This window comes from Pelecanus crispus, chromosome 12 (assembly GCF_030463565.1).
Source record: "Pelecanus crispus isolate bPelCri1 chromosome 12, bPelCri1.pri, whole genome shotgun sequence".
NCBI classification, from domain to species: domain Eukaryota; kingdom Metazoa; phylum Chordata; class Aves; order Pelecaniformes; family Pelecanidae; genus Pelecanus; species Pelecanus crispus.
Genome location: NC_134654.1, coordinates 15,579,202 through 15,592,843, shown reverse-complemented (window position 1 = coordinate 15,592,843; position 13,642 = coordinate 15,579,202). Strand labels below are relative to the sequence as shown.

The 13,642-nt window shown below is 41.2% G+C and overlaps 1 pseudogene; it reads left to right on the top strand.

Annotated features, from left to right (window-relative positions):
- Positions 1-13,642, top strand: part of LOC104027666 (myosin-13-like) — a 61,159-nt pseudogene that overhangs the window by 33,960 nt on the left and 13,557 nt on the right.

Genomic DNA, 13,642 nt, shown 5'->3' with positions numbered 1-13,642 from the left:
AGTGTGGGCAACATAAATTACATGTTGCAGCCCCTTGATGCTGCTATATCCTGGGAGCAGGAACTCAGCCCTTCCTGGCAGGATGAGTGCAGCATCCACCTGGCTGTGACATGGGCTATACTCAGAGTATGTCATTATCGCATGAGATGATTAAAGAAATGCAATGCTAACAAAAACTATCCTGCAAAGCAGATGACTTCTGATATCATAGACAAACATTGATTTTGTGGCTCAATTCTCTTTTAAATATACATAACTAATACATCTAAGTAATAAAAACAACAAATCAACCCATTCATTAATTTGATCAAAAGTTCATTTGGTCAAGAAAGACCACTATTTGCATCCCACAATATCGTTCATTTCTTTCCATCCTTGTCCTGTTTAATAGCTCTTATGCTTAGCTTCTAACCACTACGGACATATTTTCATTTTAAGACAGGAGGAAAGTTTATCAATTGTATCGACTGTTAGTAGCTATTTGCTTTGCTGATGCCTATACAGGATTGTAGAATATTCACTAGAAGAGTAAGGAAAAGCTTCTAAAGTTTTATTTTTCATCAGAGTCAAATCATATTGAGAATATTTGCATTATTTCTTGAAGTAATACAGAGATTGCAAATGATCTCTTTTTTTACAGGAAAATCTAAATAAGCTGATGTCCAAATTGCAAAAAACTCATCCTCATTTGTGCTTTGTATCATTCCCAATGAAACAAAGACTCCAGGTAATTCATAAAATATAGATTAGAAATTGGCAGAAAGACCAGCTGACCAATGCTAGAAAAATCAGTATATCCATATGTTGCTCTGTCATAGGCCTGATGGATCACAAGCTTGTTCTGCACCAGCTGAGAGGTAACAGTGTTCTGGAAGGCATTCAAATTTGCAGGAAAGGATTTCCTAACAAGATATTATATGGGGATGTTAAACAAAGGTCTGTAATAACATTCTTGTGTTTGCACTGGGCCCAGTTCATTTGAGAGAAGAGTCTTGCTAAACAAGTCAATGATAAAGTTCTTAGGAAAAGACTGTCTTAATATTCAACAACTATGCAAAGTATGAAGACATATCGAATAGCACGGTCTGTGTGGGCAATGCCCACCCAAATGCCTTCCTGAATACTCTATGCCAAAACCTATTTTCACTTCATTCATGCTCATCTGAATCTTGGGCTATTCTTTGCTTAAATTCTCAAATTTGACACAAGCATGTTTCAGCAAAAATCTGGAGGGTGGTCTATACCACATCCTATATTTAACCACTATCTAGTAGAAGTTTGAAGAAGAATGTTTAAATAATTCTAACTGGAATGGTTTTACTGAAAGGAAATTTTTTTAAACCTGATACCATTTTTTTGATTAAATTACAAGCTTGACGGGCAAATGTAGCTACATTAACAAAACAGACTTCAGCAGGACATCTAAATTAGTTCCACATGGCACTCTCATTTTGTACAGGGCTAACATTTCTACATGCTAACATTTCTGTAGCACCTTAGCTACATTAATTCATGGATTAAAAAAAAAAAAAAGCAACCAAACAATTTTAACTCAGGAACTGCCATGCAAATAAGACATTTATAAGGGGTTGCTAAATTTAGGGCAACCCAGCTGGGGTCATCTGCTTGTTATATTTGAACAAAGGCAAATGTAGGATTAGATCTCTAAGAACAAAGAAGGTACACCACACTTACAGCACTGAAAAGGGTGTCCTGGAGAGCAGGGACATTGCAAAGGGTAGAAGTGGCATTTTGGTCCCTAACTGAAGAAGACTTCTCAAGGCAGTGATGTGGGTGGGCAGATTTGTGTACGGGTAAACAGAGGCATGCTGAAAAGAATAGGGGGTGGAATAATCTCGCAGCATAGGATTGGGAAGTCCATTGCTAGATACTATGTCTAATTCTGGTTTAGATACTTCTGGAGGAATGCCAGAACCTGGATATTGTTCAGAAAAGAGCTACAGGATAAATGTGAACTCAAGTGCAGTGAGAGATTTAAATCCAACTATTTAACTCATGAAACTGTATGTTAACAGATGATTTGTTTGTGATGTAGAGAACCTACATGTGTAAAAGTTTCTGAATATGCAGGAACCTGTCATCCAGAAGACAGACTCAAAGCAAGAGTCCAAGGGTGGGACCTGAAAAAGGATGTTGTCAAGGTAGAAGTATACCTTTCCTACAGTGAGGGTGAATAGCTTACCTGGGACACTCTCAAGGTTTGAAGGCCTCAAATAAGATTGAAATTTCTTTTTTCAAAAAAATATGTACCAGATTAATGACAAGATGGGGGCTGGATCAACAAGGCACTGAGAAAACTGTGTGTCTGTGTTATACAGGAGGTCAGATTAGATAATTGCAGCAGTCTCTCTGTTCTTAAAATCCATGCTGTGCCGTAGCTCACTGATTCTGTGCAGGGAGACTGGGAATTTGGGACAGTCCCAAGTTATTTTAGCAACCTGTTAGAACTGCATTTTCTCCTCCAAGAGTGCACGTGATCACTGTGTGTACAGTATCTGTGTGTGTGCTACCCTTATGAAGCTTGTTACTGTTCCCATGCAGACTTCTTAGAACAGTGTAAATGACTGTGAATGGTCCTTGGTCTGGTTGACTGCAAGGTCAGACATCTCAAATTAAAATACCACTGAATTGGCTTAAACTAACCTTCTGAATTTTAAGGATTTTACACAATAGCAGATCAGGGAGTGCTGACATATACTGTTCTAGCAGCTGAGCCATACGGCTACACATGCCATGAAAACCCTTTATATGTGAATTTATATGAATTTATGTGAACAAGTCTATAGGCATATCTGTGTATGGATGGAGACACAGCTGCAAGGAAACAGCAGACCAAAGAGGGCATAGCATGTGAAAGTCTCCCAAAACCTGGTAATGTCTGGAGGCTAGTGGTCCTGATGAATCCATAAGAACTGCCAAACTCAGGACACCGAGACCTGCCAAATTAGCCCAAGACCACTGGCAAACACTAGCATAAACAACGAGTTGTATAACTGGGGTGACATCCAAGAGTATGGTGGCTGCCGTATGCAAAGACTACAGTGCCCCTGAGGGCACTGGCCTGTGAGTATGATCCTCTCCTTCTGAGTAAAGAACTAATGTTGGCCTTCCAGGCCTCCTACTAGGAAGATATGGGTGAATATGTGTGTGTGAGTGAGCTGTGAAGAAATACATGAATGTGCTGTGTTCGAAGTTGCCTGGCATTAATGATAACAGCTCAAGGCTAATAACTGTAGCAACTTAATTAATAAAAGGTGTTCAAATAAATACTGGTTGCAATCTGTGACTCCCCCATCTCCATCCCTTATCAGGGAAGAGGGAATTTACAACACCTTTGGATGGAGACTGTCATGTGGGAACACACAGACCAAAACCCAATTCTTTCTTCTTTTCTTCCAAGTGATCTTTTTGAAGTGATCATGCTTGCAAGATGATTCTGTAAATCTGACCGGTTTGTTGTAATGTCATTGTGCATAGTGCTCGAGAGGAATCATAGAATGAAACGGAAAGCTTAAGCCATTTTAGATGTTTTTCTTAGGAAAAGTCTGAAAAGATTATATTGAAGGGCTACAAGAAGACCCAAGAATTCTAGAGATGGCAGCATGGGCTATAGGCACCTCTCCAAGAAAGGAGAGATGTGTTACTTCAGCCCACAGGACAGAGGGTGATGTAGAATAAATGTTATCCAGTTATTGTAAAGCTTATGAAGTGAAACTTTAGGATATACCTCTTGTATCACAGGACCAGTTACGGGAAGCTGCTAAAGCATTTTGTGTCAGTTGAGCCAGTGTGACAGCATAAAATCATACTGCCTCAACATTAAAATTGTGTTTTAAAAGAAACAATTAAGCATATTTCTAAAGACAATTTGTCTTTAGAAAAGGAATATCATCTAGTGACTCAAAAATGTATTAAGGGAAACAATTGGAATTAGAGAATCAGGTGAATTTAGAAAAAGAAAGAATAACAGAAGCATTTTGAAGCATTAAAATATACTGTGCAGTGGTTCACCCAGAGCAAGGGAGAGCTCCAAAGGGAACTGATCATAAAAAGTGTGAAACTAAAATTAGATGCTTGGAAAAAGCAGATCAGGATGCAAAAATGAAAAAGAGCTGCTGATCTGCAGGAAGTGATGGAGAATTAGAATGGGAGTCAGGGAAAACACATATTGGGATAATAGATATGAATGGAAAAAAGAGGAGGTGGTAATAGCAGCATATACAATGACTACTACCACCATCCCACGACAGAGAGGTACTGCAGATCAAACTAGTCTTGTTACATTCAAAGAAATGACACCAGAGGATGTAAGACAGATAGCTGCAGATCTTGGGCCACTGAAAGAAGGTACCATTATGGATTGGACTTTTAGAACCTGCTTCAAACATTTAATAAAGTCAGAATGAAATAGGCAAACTGATTAGCCTTTGTGCTATACCAGCTCTTAGCCAGGTTAAACATCATGCACCAAGGGATCACTATATGGCCTCCTTGATGACTGCCTTAAGTCAAATTGCCAAACAGATAGGTAAGGCAAAAACGGCATTGGTGGCACTAACATTAATCCGTAAGTTGGGAGACGATGGGGAGTTGCTCAGATATGGGCAGGACAAAATACCATATGCCAGTCACCCCATCCTGATGGAGCACAGCTAGCTCTGGTCCTCTGGCAGCAGCAACGATGAATCAGGTTTCTTGCAGCACTGGCTGCCCAAACGCACCGCACTATATATTGCAGCAGCCTTTGTGGAAAAAAGTAGGGAAACCTACCTGGAATCAGTAGGAATATTACTCAGTATTATGAAGTGGGTTTAGGAGAAAAGGAAGAAAAGGGAAAACCAGGAAAGTTCCCTATACAGGCCAAGCAGGACCAGAGACTTACAGTAACCCAGCAGATGAATAGCAGAGAAGAGGAAGTTTCGAGAGTGGACGAATAGAGAAAGAAGAGGTCTAGTAAACACTGATAACAGGGGTAGGAAAGCAGAAGAAATTACTAAAGCTGTGCAAAGCAGTGGAGAGTATTAAAGTGTTTAGTAGAAGATAGGATAAAATGGAAGGGGAAGAAAACACAGGATAAGCTAGAGTGATAGATACAACTTGAAGAGAAACATCTAGACCTAGAGACAGGATTGCCAATTTCCCTAATGTTTTTAAAAAGATTGTTAGTATAGAAGAAATTTAGAAGGGATAACAAACAAGAAAGGAAAGGAAGGTTTGAAACCATAGAGAAGCTAAGTGCTATGCACTTAAGTATTTAAAGCTGAGAGAATTGTGGGTTAAGCATGTGTATGTGGAAGTCTGAATGAACAGTAAAACTCATGATTAAAGCAGAATAAGAGTAATGTTGAAGGAGATAGAATAGATAAGTGTTGAAGGAGACTTACATCTGTCTCATAATTTCATTACTAAACCCTGCATTACTCTAAGAGTAAAGATGACATGGTAAAAATGTATCTGCAACAAGAATGATAAAATAAGAATGGTAAAAGTATATACATAAAGATAACAACTTGGTAAGATTAACAACGTTGTGTGATTCCACTTGTCTGTTACTGATTATTCTTTATATATGGATGCTTTCAGCATGCTTAATCTGGACAGTACTGGAAACTTGTCTTCTCTTGTCACAGGTGAACTAGGTCGTCAACTCGAAGAGAAAGATACCATAACATTGCAACTGTCCAGAAATAAGCACGCAATTACACAGCAAACAGAAGAACTTAAAAGGCGCTAGAGGAAGAGATCAAGGTAGCGCTAACTACTGAGCACATGCTAAGGCTTCAAAATGTATCAGGGCCCCAGCTCATTTAAAAAACACTTTTGGAAGTTTGTAAATATTGTTGCCTACACTCTAACACAATAAAATTACTACTGGGCAGAATGTGTGCAGTGACCACTGTGTTTAAGTGCTTTGCTAAGGAGGTCTCTGACACGGTAAAAGCGGTTTCACTTTTGGTTAATTTTTTTGCGTGCTTTTTAACTTTAAAGCCATGGTCTATGTGATTTCTTTTACTTCTGTAGCCCCAGAGAAGAAAAAGCTACAGCATATGCCAAGGTGAGAGCATCAGTCTTGGTCTTTTCTAGTGGTAGAGCTGAGAAAAGTTGGTTGCAGCTGAAGACAGCCGCCTGAACACTTAGAAACCTCTGGCCCTTTTTCTTCTGCCAAAGCTGCAGTGACTTTATTTTAGTGAACAAGGTCATGGGGTCACCTGCTGGTTACAGCTAACATAAATACATGATATTATGGGTAATTTTTAGGCCAAGAACGCCCTGGCCCATGCCTTGCAGTCTGCTTGCCATGACTGTGACTTGCTCTGGGAACAATATGAGGAGGAGACTGTGGAAGTCTGAATGAACAGTAAAACCCACAGCCAAGGGGGAGCTGCACTGTGCCCTGTCCAAGGCGAACAGCAAAGTGGCCCAGTGGAGAACAAAATACGAGACGGATGCTATTCAGTGCCCAGAGGAGCTGGAGGAGGCCAAGTACATGATGATGGGTGAACTGTCCAGATGTTATGTACATTGTGCAGAACATAGACCTACTTTTAGTAGCCTGACCTAAATTATTTTATTGGGGTTTGCAGATACACTTAATTAAAAAAAAGACTTCTCATATTGTTATATCAGAATACTCATTAAATTATGTACATAGTACACTGATTTTTTTGAGTCATATGTTTCTTTTATTCATATTCCTTAAGAAAAAAACTCTCTCAGCATCTCCAGGAAGCAGGGCAGCTGGCAGAGACTGTGAGTTCAAAGTGTGCCTCCTTGGAGAAGATGAAGTTGCATGGGGAGGTGGAGACAGTGGACATAAAGAGAGCAAACACATTGGCAGCGGGCCTTGACAAGAAGCAACAGAACTTTGATAAGGTGATAAGTGAGCACAGTATCTTTTAAGTCTAGCCTTCCTAGAAGGCCAAACCAATACTCCCTGCTTAAGTCAATACTGAAAGCAAGTTGAGTGTAACAGTTATAAGCTCCCCTAGAGCATGGCAATAGGAATTTATCCTGTTTTCAGAGACTGCGGTATTTATTTAGCACAGAAAATAGCTACAAATAAAATAACATTTTCAGTACTAGCAGGGAATGAAACATGATGTCTTTCAGGTCATGGCAGAATGGAAGGGAAAGTATGAGGAGAGCCAGCTGGAGCAGGAAGCTCTCTCTAAAGAACCATGCTCACTGAACAAAGAGCTTTTCAAAGTGAAAAATGCCTATGAGGAAACCTTAGATCAGCTTGAAACAGTCAAACAGGAAAACAAGACTCTCAGGTGTGTTTGGCTCTGGTTTCCTCTTAGCTGTTCACAGTCCTACCACAACAAGACATGCTGTACAAGCACGCTTATGTCTGCACAAGGTGCACTAAATTACAGGAGTCTGTCATTACTATTCTCTCCATTTTAATGGAGAATATAAGTGTCTCACCAAAAGTTGTCAAGCAAGTTTGTAAAGTGACTAAGCTAATAAAGCAAATGTCCTGGCTCTCCATTATCTGCTGCAGAGTTGTAAGATCAAGGGCTTAGGTGCCACTCCCAGATAAAGGTGGTGACCTCAAGAGGCTGTACAGCTTGTGAAAGTGAATTTTACAGATGCACTGTGAACATATAATGACAAGACCTGTAGTGTTATCCTGATGGCCTATCCAGAGACATAAGCACATGCAGGTATCATCCAGGCTCTCTGTAAGGAGGGCTATGAAACCACACCAATGTCCCTGTGTTTATGTCATCCTGCATGAGTTGGCGGTATCTGTTTTTATCTGTACATACATATACATACACTTATACAACCGTGTACACATGTACGTATGTGTATACATATGTATATATGCAGGTACACAAAAGAGGTATTGAACACAGTCACAAAGCATAGAGTTCAGTTTCTCTGGCTACCACAGGCTGATGTCATTCTTATCTCACAGAGGAAATAGCTGATTTGACTGAACAAATTACTGAAAATGGCAAATGATCAGAGACCTTGAGAAAGCCAAAAAGCAAGCTGAAGTAGAAAAAACTGAGCTGTGGTTAGCTCTGGAAGAGGCAGAGGTGAGTTAGTTTAAATATTACTGGAAAAAGTAGAGAGCAGTCTGAACAACTTTCTGTTCTCTCTCTTGGGCAGTGGCTGTGTGCAAGGTTGATTGCCACAAACTTTAGGAGTTTGTGTGAAGTCATTGAGTAACACGACAATGATTATGTTCTCTGAAATGTTACTTTTGTGTTTGTTTTTCCCCTTTTTCTTTTAAAGGCAGCTCTTGAGCATGAAGAGGTCAAAATCCTTGGTGTCAACCGAGAACTGACTCAGATTAAATCAGAAATCAACAGAAAGATTGCTGAGAAAGATGGGGAGATCAGCCAGTTAAAAAAGAACCATCAAAGGACTGTGGAGACGATGCAGGGTGTTTTGGATGCTGAGATCAGGAGCAGCAGTGAATCCTTAAGGCTGCAGAAGAAGGTGGAGGATATCTGAACGAAATAGAGGTCCAGCTGAGCCATGCCAACCACCACGCTGCCGAGGCACAGAAACACCTGCACAGCATCCAGGGAGTTTTCAGGGTCTTGGTTTACCTTTTTGGTTGATTTATTTTTAAGCACAGTATCCGAGAAATTCATTAGGACAAAATTGGCTTTTCATATTTAGGACATGCAGCTGCACTTGGATGATGCTCTTAGGACACAGGAGGACCTGAAGGAGCAGGTGGTCATAGTGGAGCGCAGAGCAAACCTGCTGCAGGCTGAAGTTGAGGAGCTAACGCGCAGCCCTGGAGCAGACGGAGTGGTCAAGTGGCTGAGCAGGAGCTTCTGGATGCAACTGAATGTGTGCAGCTCCTCCATACTCAGGTAGTTTGCTTTGCTAAGGCAGACATATTTTGGGGTCCAGAGATTCACAGAGTAAGAACGAATAGTAATTCATGGTCTCTATGTGTAAGAGGCTAAAGACAGACACTCAAAGCCTCTCTTTTTCTCCTTCATAGCACACCAGCCTTTTTAATAGAAAGAAGCAGCTGTAAACTGATATGGCACAAATCCAAACTACGATGGAAGTTATTACTAATGAAGCAAAAAATACTGAAGAAAGAGCAAAGAAAGCAATCACAGATGTGAGGATGTTAATGTGTTTTTCTCTTCAAATTTTCAGGGCTTTCCAACAGCATTGCTGCTAGGAGTTAATATAAATACTCTTGTCACAAGTTGGACAAAGAACCAGGCTGTGGGCCTGGTTGAAGAGGCTACGAATCGGAGGAGGGTTAGAGTGACAGGGAACTTGTCCTGCTGACAGGTGAGTTATTTGGGCTGTTGTCATCATAATGAACTAAACTCACATTTAGTTAGTCTAAAACAAATAACTTTCTCCAGTGCTGCATGAAAGTGTAAACCACAAAAAAATCCAGCAGTATTGAAACCAGTAAAGTGTCTGATGTATTTAAATATTTATCTCTTCAAAAACCTATTTAAGAGCTTTTCAAATGAGAATTGTGGATTTCCATTCAAAATTGATGCTATATCCTACTGTGCAAGGCCAGTGAAGCTCAGACAGGCAATAGGGCTGGTGTATCATGGGACCCAACCTGCTAATGGTTTTTGATGCATAGGATCAAAACAAAATCTTAACACTTAAAAACTTTATTTGGAGTTAAAAAAGAAGGAAAACGTCTCCACTTTCTCATGAAAATGAAAAAATATAGATCGTTTGAATAAAACAGAAATAGAGTATTACAATGAATTGTACACACACACATATATGTATTTATGTATGTATAAAATTTCTAATGCCGTTATTGTATTCTCGCATTTTTCAATTTAGATTTTTTTAGGTATTTTGCTGCCAAAGCAATTTGTTGAATTTTATGTTATTTATAAGTAATGTCACTCAATATTTCACCAAAATGCTTAATTTGATTTTGTAGGAATCAAATGTTTGAGAGCAAAATGTATCCTAGTTTTGTCTTAAATAACATAGATTGTTTTAAACTATTTTCTGCCTTGTAACACTAGCCATCCAGGCTATCGTGGCAATAACAGGGCATGCACTAAGGCACAGCATGCAGACTCCATCATACTCCACTTGTGTTACACAGAGAAGCCTTTCAGCTGTGCCATGCCCTGCTCCCAAGCTTTGCTGTGGCTCCTGCTCTACCCCATGGCACCTGGGTGTCAATAAAGGTCACAGTAATGACCATACAGTGGGACAGAGCATTTACCCTTTCCAAGGGTTCCAAGGGTTCCAAGCTCCACGTGTGCAGCAAAGCAGATCTTTTTTGCTGTCCTTTTTCCTACTATGTTTTGTCATGTTTCTGCCACTATCATGTCACAGAAAAAAATGAGTCAGGAAATGTGGTGGCAGGAATTTTCGGCAGGAGTGTTCAGCAGGAACCAGGAATAAATTCTCAGATGGTGCACAGCATGCACTGTTCTTTCATGTTCTTCCAGTTTCTTGTGTCATCTCTCTTCCAAGGCAGGCATGATGGCAGAAGAGCTGAATAAAGAGCAGGACACCAGCACCCACCTGGAGAGGATGAATAAGAACCTGGACCAGACCATGAAGGACCTGCAGCACTCAGCATGAGGCCGAGCAGTTGGCACTGAGGGGAGGCAAGAAACAACTCTTGAAGATGGAGGCCACAGTGGGTACCAGCACTGAACATTGGTGTCAAAGATACCTTTCTTCTCTGAGTCCTGTGTGAGGGCTCAAGCCAACTGTTGATTGCTTTACCAGATCTGAGAGTTAGAAGCTGAGTTGGAAGAAGAACATAAATAATCTGCAGAGGCTACGAAAAACATCCACAAATATGAAGAGTGTGTCAAAGAGCTTACTTTCCAGGTAGGTATAAATAGAAAGCAATTCTCCTGATGTTTTTTCTCCCAAGAATGTATAATTGCACATTCCCTTTCCACAGAATGAAGAACACAGGGAGAACATGATGAGGTTACAAGATCTGGTAGATAAACTGCAGATGAAAATCAAATCCTACAAAAGACAGGCTGAGGAAGCTGTGAGTCACTAAACTGAAGCAAATACTTATTTACCATTTTCTAGGACTGTCAGTTTAAAAGTTAGCTCTGTGCTCCAGCATGTTGCCAGATGGTTTTTATTCCTTTTGTTTTGCCATTTCAGGATGCACAAGCCAGTGCTAATCTCTCCAAATTCAAAAAAGCAGAGCATAAGGTAGAAGAGGCTGAGGAAGGGGCAGATACTGCTGAGAGTCAAGTAAATAAGCTCAGAGCTAAAACCCGAGCAGTCCTTTCTACAAAGGTAAGCCTTTGTTGCAGGAGGCAGGTGCGCAGTTTGTACTGTTCACTCAAGCAAATCAAGCAGTAGATTTTTGCCTTGCCTGTGGGTATAGCCGTCATTCAGAAAGGACAGTTCTGGAAGAAAGGGACTTTGAAGAAAGGCTGAGAGAGATGGGGTTGTTCAGCCTGGAGAAGAGAAGGCTCTGAGGAGCCCTTATTCTGGCCTTTCAATATATAAAGGGGGCTTATAAGAAAGACAGAGAAAGACTTCTTAACAGGGCCTGTAGTGACAGGACAAGGGGCAACAGTTTTAAACTGAAAGAGGGTAGGTTTAGATTGGACACAAGGAAGAAATCTTTTACAAAGAGGGTGGTGAGACACTGGAACGGGTTGCCCAGAGAAGTTGTGGATACCCCATGATTGGAAATGTCCAAGGTCAGGTTGGATGGGGCTTTGAGCAACCTGATCTAGTGAAAGATGTCCCTGTCCATGGCAGGGGTTTTGGACTAGATGATCTTTGAAGGTCCCTTCCAGCCCAAACCATTCTGTGGTACTATGATTCTGTGACTCTGGCATTTCAGGCTTTGGTGCCAAGCATGAGCCTTCGGGCTAGTTTCATCACATTTGTTTCAGATTTGAGAAGCTGCCTCATAAAGTGAAAGTAATGAGAGCCAACCTAACTTTGAACATTCCTAAAACAACCTTCCTGTGAGTCTTAGGCAGAATTAATGTTAATTAATGTTAATTAATAAAAAACTGGTTGGGTGGCCAAGCCCAGAGAGTTGTGGTGAATGGAGTTAAGTCCAGTTGGCGGCCAGTCACGAGCGGTATTCCCCAGGGCTCTGTTTAGAGGCCAGGCTTGTTTAATATCTTTATCAATGATCTGGATGAGGGGATTGAGTACGCCCTCAGTAAGTTTGCAGATGACATCAAATTGGGTGGGAGTGTCGATCTGCTCGAACGTAAGATGGCCCTGCAGAAGGATCTGGACAGGCTGGACGGATGGGCTGAGGCCAGCAGTATGAGGTTTAACAAGGCCAAGTGCTGGGTCCTGCACATTGAGGTGCTGGAGCGTGTCCAGAGAAGGGCAGCAAAGCTGGTGAAAGGTCTGGAGAACAAGTCTTATGAGGAGCGGCTGAGGGAACTGGGGTTGTTTAGTCTGGAGAAGAGGAGGCTGAGGGGAGACCTTATTGCTCTCTACAACTACCTGAAAGGAGGTTGTAGTGAGGTGGGTGTTGTGCTCTTCTCCCAAGTAACAAGTGATGAGAGGAAATGGGCTCAAGCTGTGTCAGGGGAGGTTTAGATTGGATATTAGGAAAAATTTCTTCACAGAAAGGGTAGTCAAGCATTGGAACAGGCTGCCCAGAGAGGTGGTGGAGTCACCATCCCTGGCAGTGTTCAAAAAATGGGTACACGTGGCACTTTGGGACATGGTTTAGTAGGCATGGTGGTGTTGGGTTGATGATTGGACTGATGATCGTAAAGGTGCTTTCCAATCTTAATGATTCCTAGTTTTTACTTTCATTATAAATAATCCAGCCACCAAGCCAGGAAACATGAAATTGCTACTCTACCCTTAAATGGTTTAGTGGTGGACTTTGTAGTGTTAGGTTAATGGTTGGACTGGATAATCTTAAAGGTCTTTTCCAACCTAAACGATGCTATGATTCTGTGATTCTGATTGAGAAAGATGCAGCAGCACTGTTTCCTAGCTGAGCTTCCTGGGCAGTTGTCTGTCTCCAACCCAAGACTGTTTGGTACAAGATCTATAGCCTATTTTTCCTAGTGTGATCTGAGCAGGTATAACACCTTTTGACTGCAGTAGTCTAGCTCAGTTTGTGGTTGAAGACAAAATACCCTTAGTCCATGTTTTGGAAAAATTACTAGTGCCTAGAGCATGTATCCAGGAAATGGACAACCTTGGCTCCAGGCTGCCCTCTGCTTACTCACAGCATTCTCTGACCCATACAGCATTTTAACTCTAGAATAGAGACGCTATGGAGAACATGCTTTCTCCTGAAAACTCTGGCCTGTGACATAATAGACAATGCTGGTTCTGCCAGAGGCTGGTGTGCAACTTTCGGTGAGTCACTTAATGCCATGCTCCAGTAAAAGGCTTTGACTTGTCAAAGAGCTTGTCAGAGTATCTTGCTGAGACCTCAGGGGAAACACTTAGAAGGCTGAGTCCAGGTTCCTGAGCAAAGTCTAGACATGAGATTACCTTACGGAGGGAATGCTGAATCTCTAATTGAATTGAAAGCCCAGACAGGGGCAAAATTTCAGATATCTCCTATTGGGTATCCCCAGGTAAAGGCAGGTTGAACATGCTGACTGTGGGCAACTCTCTCTGCAGTATGTTATAGTTTTAGATCCTACTTTGAGGTGCCTGA